Raw genomic sequence first — 11,100 nt, 5'->3', positions numbered from 1 at the left:
ATACAGTAACTGCTCAATAAACAAGAACTTATTTTCTACAAAATAAGTACAAAAGTAGTAAAACTCTTAAAAGTGATCATCGACTTACTATGCCTTTGTCAAAATTTTACTCCAAATTTTCACTAGAAAGTTTCAGAATGTGCGATGTCAACAGAAGTCAATAACTTTGTACACTTACCCTGTTAGACACATCACCATAAGTATTACATATTGTATATTTTGACATAACAGGTAAAAGTGAACCATTGTCACAGGCTCGGGCCCAGTTAAGCAGGAATTGCTCAGCCTGTGGGAAGCAGAGGGATCCATGGGCATTTGGGGGTTTTGCCAAAGGCTTCCAGCATTAACATAACAATGGTGTATATTAATAAACTATCACTGTATTTAGTTCTGAAATTCCTGAAACTTGCCACCCAAAAGCTTTAGAATTTTCTACCAGTTTTTAGCCAATTCAATTTATTGCTTAATGTAATATATAAACAGTTGGTGGGTTCATTACCCGTTATTGTCTCTAAAAATCTTCCCCACCGTGTGTTCAAATTGTGACAAAAAGGGAGAGTGATGTCTGCAGTCGGGCTCCTGAGAGAAGTAAATCAAGATCCCAAGTGTCAAAGAAGAGGTGGAGCAGAAGGCACATGCTAGTAATCTCAGCAACTTGGGAGGCCGAGGCAGGAGGATGGCGAGTTCAAGGCCAGCCTCAACAATTTAATAAGGCCCTAAGCAACTTAGTGAGGCCGTCTCAAAAAATAAAAAGAGCTGTGGATGTGGTTAAGAGCCCCTGGGTTCAATTCCCCATACCAAAAAAAAAAAAAAAAAAACTGACAAAAGTCCATCCACGTCACAAGCAGGGAGGAAAATAGGAACAGGTGGGGAGCCAGCCCTTCCACACACATCATGAACCTCATTGGTCCTTCCTGGGACTGCCTGGGAAATGGGAAATGGATAAACAGAGACCATCCTGCTGCAAGGCCACAGCCTCTGGTTCCTATTGTCTACATCCAAAGAGGTCTGAAAGATTTATTTGTAACTCAATTACAAACCTTGCCCTTAACCAATGGAAGGCTATTTTTAATCTTATTGCCACTCTGTGTGAATATTCATAAGTTTGGCTGTTTGATGATAGGCTGCTTCCTCAGACTCCCATGGGGGTGTTAATAAGTGATACATATGTTGAATTGTCTTGCTAAAATTCAAAAAAATCTGAATTCTGAAATACATCCCAGGTTTTAAGGAATTTATAGACATACTGCACGAATCACAAGGGGTAAGTCTTATTTTCATTTTAAAGATAATAAAACATTTGGAGATGTTAAATCAATCGCCCAAGGTCACACAATATATAACAAAATATTATACACTTTGACAGAACAAGTATTTCAGTCAACTTCCAGTGGACAATACCACATGGCACAGCTGTGGAACTGATTATAAGCTGAAGAGGGACTGGTGCTTTTCAATAGACTGAAAATTACAAAAAGATATTTTGCTGCTGGCAAGATTATGCTGGTAGATATTTCAGATCAGCTCCCAGAGAGGCCACCCGATCTCCACTTTCAAGGAAACTGTGCCCTCTGACTTTAAGAGATACATTTCTTCACATCCCTTAAAAGCAGAGGAATTTGATAAAGTTGCCTGGCAAAGGAAAAAAAACTCACTAGACCGAAATCAAAACAAATCATTTTTTTGCATATTAATCAGGTGCCTGATTGAAACTATGCTAGCTGCTTCGGGAGAAGAATATTAAGAGTAAAGCGCTGCTAATTTAAGCATAACTAATTTTAAAAGATGTACCAGAAACAGCCACATGGGAGAATAACTTAAGCTCATACTAACTACTCGCTTCATTTGGTAGGCTCTGCCTGGGTCGGGAGGCAGGGTCTTGATATTTGCCTCCCGGCTGCGGGTAGACAATGAAGCCAACCATCCCTGACAGCATGCAAGGCTGTGGTTTCATGGATCCATCCTGCTTTATTCCTGCCTCCAAAGTCATCAGGAGGAACCCAGAAGGAAGATCCTGACCTGGGGTCAAAACAAAGGTCCATCCTGCTCCCACAAAGCTTGAATCCTTCCCCCACAGAACTGAAAGACCAGTCCTTCTAAGAAGGCACTCCCTTAGAAACAGCAGCTGGCTCACTAGTCGATCTTTGCTGCAGCAGACACTATTGGGGCTTTTCCCAGATCACAGATCTCTTTTCCTGGTTCGGTTGCCACTCACTGAGTTTGTGCACACCCTCTTGGGATGGCTGTGCAAAGGCTATGGGACAACTTTGCCTGCAGGCATTGAAAACTAGTTTCCTGAGGCAGCCCTTAGCCATTGCCTGGACAGGGGGCGAGAGTGGGGCGCTCAGCTCCCTTACCTCTAGCCCAAGGATAATTTATGCTCCACAAATTCTCTGCAATCAGGTGAAGACTGAGACTTTACTCAACATCACCCCTTTTCTGAGCTTTCCTGACTCCTTCACCAATTTCTGATTAAAAAAAAAAAAAAAAAAGTCACTGCTTGTAGGTTATCCTACCCAAGACCACTGCGCCCAAGGTGCCGAGATCTCAGTATAAAAGGTAAATGTTATATTCTGAGGTGAACAACAACCCTCTAGTAAATTCCCTCCACTTCTAGAAAGGATCCACTTAAAGATCAACTCTTCCACTGGTGAGCTCATCATCTGCCTAAAGAGAACAGGACAAGAGGGAATAAGGCAGAACCAGAGCAGAGAACAAGTCCAGTTGAGTGCCTATTCATCCTTTCTCAGAGCTGTGGGTGACACACAGCACACCTGTGGTAGGGGCTACTAACTACCCCAAAACCTGTTCTTCCTTCTGGCTCAATCATTGAGCCCCAAATTATAAGGTGGACAATGTGTACCCAACCAGCCTCCATTCCAGTTAGATGTGGCCATGCATTTAAATTCAGACCAATGGAGTGTGTACATAAGCAGGTGTCTCCTTCCCCATTGTCCAGCGTTGAGGTGGGAGAGAGCCATCATGGACCATGTAGATAAAGGCAACATCCAAGGAATGGAGGAAAAATAGCACAGAAGGACCCAGCTCTCAATGTCATGGAGCTGCCCAAATTATGTCAGGAAGAGAAAGAAATGTCCATCCATGTACATCAAATTAGTTTAGGTACCGTTAGTCAAACCACTGTTCTAACTAATAAAATTCCTCAGTATGGTAGGATTATAAATTGAGTGATGGATCAAGGTTGAATTTCCTATAGAGATTCTGATGTGAGGGTCCATGTCAATGAGATTTACAATTTATTAAGAAAACATTCCCAATTAAAAAAAAAAAAAAATAACTGGTAGCTAGCAGTGAAGTGAGAAGGCAGCCAAGCACCATCTCAGATAAAGTCCCGGGAAGACTCACTGGGACTCCATCCCTAGAGGAGTTCTGGGAACAGTACAGATCCAACCCAAGTTGCTGCAATCATAGCCAGGGAGCTAGGGAATTTATACCACACACTCACATCATTAGTGATGCTCTGCCTCCAGAAGAACATGAATCCCTGGGCCCTTCTTGACATCCACACACACCAGCAGAGCAGGGTCCAGTACCCTGCAGCAGCCCTCCAACAAAGACACTCAGAGTTGGCTATTGGGAGTGAAAGGATTCTGGGAGCCCACATGCATAAAGTGGTGACTGAATCAAGGAGATGTGAATGAAGGACTCAGTGCCTGCTGACAGGCCCTTTCTGAAATTTTTGCTTGGAGGTGCCAGGTGATTACTCGTAGCATTTTTCAGGTGACTCTGTGCATACAGAACAATTTTACCTCTCATCTTCATCTGGAAATTTCTACCGGCTGTATCTTAGGTTTCCAACAATTCGCATTCTTGGGACAACTATGCGGTACACAATTTCAGGGGTCTTTGTTAAGTCCTAAGAGAAAGAATAAAAAAAAAATTTTAGAAGCTCCCAATTTTATAGGAGTTCCTTTACTGCTTGGTCAGTTTAAAAAAAAAAAAATCCAACATGGAAATTATCTACCTTGTTTCTGAATATGGAATGACCCTGCTGCCAAATGTATTCCATCACTATTTAAGAACAAGCACAGTCGTTTTAGAATATAAAAAGACATTCAAGGATATAGCCTGAGATGGATACATGCAAATCAAAATAAACTAGGCTTGAATATTGATTGTTGTACCCACACGTAGTCTTTTTTAAACATGCACCTAACATTTACACCTATTACATTGGGGCTGGGGGGTGGGGGAGTGATAAAGGACAACAAATGTCAGGCAGGTGAGCGAGGGTAATGCAACATAGGTATTCTTAGGTGCTGCTGATGAAGTGTAAATTATTACAATCCTTCTAAAGGTCAAAATGGAAATATGTTGCAAAAGACTTAAATATGTGCATTTATTTTGACACCCCCCAAAGTTCATGTTTAGAAAATTGGGGGGGTAGTATAATTCAATGACTTTTTTTAAAACATTTATTTTTTATTCTTTGCATTTTATAGCACGTTATAATTATACATAGTGGGATTAATATTTGTACATGTATACAATATAGTCAATTTTGTCCCCCAGCATTTTTTTTGCCCTCTCCTTCTCCCTCCTCCTGGTCTTATTCTCTATTCTAGTGGTCTCCTGTTTTCATGAGATTCCCATCTTTATTGCCTCTTTTTAAAATTTTTTAAAATTTGTTCTAATTAGTTGTATGTGACAGTAGAGTACATTTATACATTTTGCTAGATCATACATAAATGGAGTGTAATTTCTCATTTTCCTGATTATACAATATCATGTGCAGATTAATAATCAAACACTATAAGGATATACCAAAACACCATTTTGTAACATTTCTTTATAGTTACCCTCTCTCCCATCCCCAGGCCCCTGGTAACCACTGATTTTTCTTCTATCTCTATAGTTTCGTGTCTTCAAGAATGTCATGTAAATTAAATAAAGGGTAGTTTGCTTTCATTCAGCTTAATGTATTTGAGATTCACCTAAGTTACTGTATGTTTTTTAGTTGGCCATTTAGTATTGTATAGATTTCCTACAGTTTGTTTATCCATTTACTAACTGAATGATCTTTGGGGTTATCATTTGGAGCAATTACGAACAGAGCTGCTGTTCACGTATAAGTTTGTATGAATATGTCTTGTGTGAATATCACTGGGGTAGAAGGACTGCTGGATCATAAAGTACAATCAACCCTCCATATTTGTGAATTCTGACTATAGATTTAACAAATTTTGGTTGGAAAATGTTCATAAAACAAATTGTCCATGCTCAGTATGTACAGACTATTATTCCCTAAACATTATAACTATTTATACAACATTTACATTTTGTTAGATAGTGTAAATAATCTCAGTATGATTTTAAGTATTCAGGAGAGTGTGCTTAGGTTATATGCAGATACTATGCCATTGTACATAAGAGACTTGGGCAGATTTTGGTATCTGCTGGGAGTGGGAAGTCCTGGAGCAATCCCTGCAGAGTGAGAGATGACTGCATGTTCGACATTTTTTCCCCCTTGGTACCAGGGATTGAACTCAGGAGCACTCAACCACTGAGCCATATCCCCAGCATCCTTCATTTTCTACTTTGAGACCGGGTCTTGCTAAATTGCTGAGGCTGGTCTGGAACATGCAATCCTCCTGCCTCAGATGTCTGAGTCACTGGGATTACGGGTGTGCACCACCATGCCCTGTCTATGTTTGACTTTTTAAACTGTGTTACTATAAATAGCCAAGCTATTTGTAAGATTTGCATTCCCACCAACAAGGTAAGGATTCCACAGTTGCTCTGTATCTTCAACTGTCAGTATTCTATTCCTTTTTTTTTTTTTTTTTTGGCATTCTAACCAGTGTATAGCTATCAATTTGCATTTTTCTAAGGGTTAATGATGTTGAACACCTTTTCAGTACTTATTTGCTACCTGTTATCAGTGACGAAAAGTCTTTTCACGTGTTTTGCCCGCTTTTTAGTTTGGTTGGTTTTATTAGAGCTTGAAAGTTCTTTGAATATTTTGGAAACAAGTCCTTTGTCAGGAAAGCAATTTGTAAATATTTTCTAACAGTCCGTAGTTTGCCTTTTTCAGTCTTTTAACTGTGTTCTTTACAGTTCAAGAGTTCTACATTAAGTACAACTCACCATGTCTTATGGCTCATGTCAAACTTCAATTCACAAGGATTTTTTCCTATGTTCCATTCTGAGTTTTATCGTCTGGTTTTATAGTTTTATCTATGATTACTTTCAGTTAACTTTTGTATAAGGTGTGAGATTTAGGTTTAACTATTTTTTATTTTTGCCTATCCATGTTCAATTGTTCTAATACCATATGTTGGAACATTTTTCCTTCTTGGAAGTGAGACTGTCAAAAACAAATTGGGCATATTTGTGTGTACTTGTTTCTCCACTCTCCAGTCTACATTCCATTGATGTGAGCATCTATCTCTTTGCCATACTCACAATTACTTAAAGTCTTTAGGATAATTCCAACTATATTATTCTTTTTCCAAGTTGTTTTAACTCTTCCAATTTAATTGTTTTCCATAATGTTGGTTTTTTTCTTTATCTACTAAAAACCCTGCTGGGATTGTGATTGATACTGTAATAAGTTTGCTGATCAATTTGAGCAAAGTTGACATTTTTACTATGTTGTCTTAACCCATGAACAAGCTCTCTACATTAACTAAGCCATCATTTGACCTCTTTCATCAATGTTTTGTAGTTTTTAGCACATCAGCCCAATACATTTTTTTTCAGATTCACAGAAGTATTTTACTTGGGGGACAAGCTATTGAAAAATGATTTAAATTTTGTTTTCCAGGTATACACTGCTAGAAATATAACTGATTTTTGTATAATGCCCTTGCATCCTGAAAACTTGCTTAACTCACATTATTTCTAGAACTTTTTTGGAGATTCCTTAGGATTTTTTTTTTAATCTAGTGGTCTGTGAAAGGAGATTATTATATTGCTTTCTTTGCAGTCTATATGGTTTTGAATTTGTGGTTTGTTACTTTTTCCCCTCCTGATCATACTAGCTAAGTCTTCCGGTGTAGTGAATAGCCATGGTGAGACTGGACATCCTTGCTTTGTTCCCAATATTAGGGGAAATCAGTCAGTCTTACAACTACGTTATTAACTATAAAGGTTTTTCTTTTTTTATTTTTTTTGTGGTGTTGGGGGTTGAACCCAGAGTCTTGTACATCCTAGGCAAATCCTATACCACTGAGATATGCCCTTAGCCCCAGCTATAGGATTTTTGACAGTGTCCTTTATCAGGTTGAAGAGATTATCTTCTATCCTTTGTTGAAATTTTTTAAAAAAAATTTTAGTTGTATGTGGATACCTATCTTTAATCTTACATGGTGCTGAGAATCGAACCCAGTGCCTCACATATGTGAGGCACTCGCTCTACCACTGAGTCACAATCCCAACCCCTGTTGAAATTTTGTCAGGAATAAATATTAGAATTTGTCAAGTCTTTTCTGAAACTATTGATATAATCATATGGAGTTGTTCTTTATTTAAATTGTTAATATAATGAATTGCATTGATTAATTTCTAATTTTTTCAGTGCTGGGGATTGAACCAAGAGCGTCATTGAACAATACTCCCAGTCCTATATCCAAATAGTTAATCAGATGACATTCCCAGGCTAAACCGCACTTGGTCACAGTGTTTTCCTTTTATATATTGCTTTGATAATAAAATTTTTGAATGATTTTACATCTATGCTCATGAACAATATTGGTATGTAGTTTACTTTTTCTTTATCAGATAATATTGTTATTTGTGTTCTTTCTAGAATTGTCCTTCGGCATCCAAGTTGAAATTTGTGTCCCTCTTCATATGTTGAACAATTCTGGATTGTATCCTGAACATTTTAAATATTATGAGGCTTGTTTCAATTCTATGAAAAATGCTGCCATTTTTGTTTCAGCAGTGGACCAGGTTAGGTTCAGGTGGAAAGTTCCAACATGATGGCTATTATCCCAACATTAATTTAGTCATCTAAACTTTAGCAAGGCTTTTCATATCTGACATGAAGATATACAGCACTCAGTCCAGACCCTTTGGGATAATCTATTCATTACTTTAGTTCTCAGCATCTTTGGTATGCTAATTGCAATCAGATGCACATATCACATCTCTCGAGTGAGACTTGGAAGCTCTAACAACTGTTCACAACAGCTCTCCTCATAGTCACTTTCCTGAGCTCTTCTCTATAGTCTCCCTGATATTTTCTGGGTTTCTTAGGTCTCCCCTTTTCAATCTTCTAGGCAGAAGCTTGAGGGTGTAGTTATCCCACTCTGCCTTACACTTCGATGAATGAGTTTACATTTGGGTTAATTGGTGGGAACACACAAAAAGCAACAACAGTTAGCCCTACCCTCTTGGTACCGAAGATTCACCACTGCCCCTGCACTGCAGGATCACCCTGGGGCAGGGGTATGACAGAGTGAAGATTAAATCCAGGAGGATATTCTCTTTCCAATTCCTCATGACAGAATTGAGGGATTCCCTAGAGCTCCTTTGAGCTCATTTTGAGTTTCTTCATTCAACTCAGAGAAACTGGAGGGGGAAAAAACTAGTAAACTGACTGTCAAGTTGGTGGTACTTTGATCTCTGGTATTTTTCTCCAATCTACCCATTGCTATTTACTTTCCAAAGTCCTAAAATAGCTACTCCATGCATGCTCTCCAGATTTTAGAGTCATATTCAGTGGAAGTGATGGACAAAGTGTGCTTACTCCATTTTACTCAGAACTTACAAGTCAGCTTTAAAAATTTATCAATTTTTTATGAATTAAAATTAAGTGAATTTTGAGAATTTTAAAATTAAAATGTGTATGCTGAGAAAAATCCATTGTTTAAAATTACTATATAGGTTGTTATTCTTTTGGGGTAACAATCTGGTTGTTTCACTTAAATCAGGATGGTTTAAGTTTCTAAAAGAACATTGATTAGCTTCAAGAATGCCAAGGAGGGTTAGAATCTAACCTGAGAGACTGCATATACAAATGATGTTAAATTAATGCTCTGTTTGATTTAGTAGTTATTTAATAGCACTATGGTCCATCTGTGGACTCTAGGAATTGTAGTGGCCTCTAATCACCACTCAGATTGTTACCATTGCCACCTCCAAAAAATTCATCTTTCTGCTCCTGACACTACCACCAAGGACAATTCTGCTGTTCCCACTTGTTTGCATCCTTCTGACACATTCATATTATCTCTTCTCTGTAACCCTCCTGTGAGGTCACTGAAGACTTATGTCTTTAAATTTCTTTTTACTGGCATATTAATTCTAAGCACTAAACTATATACCAAAGGTTAAAAAGGCAGACGAACTTTAAGGAGAGACACTACTGAGAACATGAACAGTCAAAGAAAAGACTTTCTAGACAGTAGGAACACAGTTGGGATGTGAATTATGATCTCACAAGAAGGATTGTATCAGTCAGCTATTGCTGCACAACTGAGGGGTAACGAGTCACCCCTGCATATTTCTCACTTATGGATTTGGGACCAACTGAGGCAGCTGTATTTCTGATTTTAATATTGCCCTTCCCAAAGTTTCTGTGGCTTATGTCCTTTCATCTCTTGTGGCTTTCAACTAACAGCCTAAGTTAGCCCAAGTATGTGCTGAATCAGTCTGACCTCACCAGATCCCACTAGACTCTACTTGACATGAGTAGTTTGTTATTTAACCACATTCCACCAAGGATTTCAGGGGTCATGCATAAGGTCACATCTTAGAACATGCCTTCCGCCATCTTACTGGTTACTCCCTCAGCCTCTTCCATTCCTCTTTACTCCCTTTAAACCCAGCTCAATCTGCACACACTCTCCCTCTTCTTTCACAGACTACTATTCTCACTCATGTTCCCCCCAGGTTTCACCTGCTTCTTTACAGCTTAACAAAGCACTTCTTTCAAACTCATCCAGTGCTCCAGTAAGAAAATATTTGACAAGTAATGCACTCTCAAAGTAACCATAGTTATTTTTCTTCTTATCCCTGCAACCAGCTATTTAAGTTATTCTTATTCAAGAACAACCAGGCAAGCAACAAGCAAATGATCTGTGGAAGATTTAACCTACTTAAAAGGGAGAGAAATGAGATGTGACTACCTGTGTATTATCCCTTGAAGAATCTTATAAAAGTATAGCCCCAGTAGTCAGGATGCTCTGAGGAGAACCCCATTGGGGAGAACAATGGCTAAAAATAGTACTTGACCCTGGGTATCTGAAAGGAAAATGATGAAAATGTTGACCAAAGAGTTTAAAGTGTCTTTGAAGAAAAAAGAAAAATAAAAGTACACCCAACTTTTTAAAACTGCATGGAAGTCACCTTCTGCACTTTCTGGAAGGGGAAAAAGTATTCAGTCAAGGTGTGGGCTTTCAGGCTTGACTTCCAACAGGCAAGGGGCAGCCACTCCATGTATCAAGTAGATGGTGGAGGTGACAGAGTGGCAAAGGAGATGCCCCCAAACATTGGAGAGAACACAAAAGGAAACAGCTAGATCAGGAAGCAGAGCCATCACCATGGGGTCCAAAGCTGCTTTCACTGTCAGCAAAGAATCAGTTCAGATGGGCTGCAGGGAGGAACGCCAATCATGGGAACTGAATGCTTCCATGAAGGAATGAGGAAGAAGCTGGTTCTAGCATCTTACTAGAAATGTGTTCATGGTGCCAGCACTCTAACCCCCTTGCAATGGAGGTTCTCCAGGGATAGCAAATGGAAGGTCCTGGAGGTGGGAGGGCCTCCTGGATTCTCACTCTCTCAAGTGCTGTCTTGCTGTGACCTTCCTCTAGTTCCTCCCCTTAAGTCAGCATTAAAGGCTTGCCACAAGCCAGGAACTCAGAAGAGCTCAGATATGGGAGGGAGCCCATGTTTGTGCCCATAGAAACATGGAGGCTTCCAGTAAGAAGGGGCTTTGAGCAAAACCTTGAGGAGTGTTCCCAAGGTTGGATAGGTTGGAGTGGGTTTGGGGAAAGAAGGGCCATTAGTGGGAGGAGAGTATATGTATATGCTATGCACCAGTGTTTCCCTTGGGTCATTTTAAACTTGTTCAAAAATATTTATGGAGGGATACTAGATGTCAGAGTCCAGGGATCCAATGTGAACAGAGGA

The sequence above is a fragment of the Sciurus carolinensis genome, chromosome 17, assembly GCF_902686445.1.
Source record: "Sciurus carolinensis chromosome 17, mSciCar1.2, whole genome shotgun sequence".
NCBI classification, from domain to species: Eukaryota; Metazoa; Chordata; class Mammalia; order Rodentia; family Sciuridae; genus Sciurus; species Sciurus carolinensis.
The sequence above is the reverse complement of the archived record's forward strand: the minus strand, read 5'-3'. Positions refer to the sequence as shown.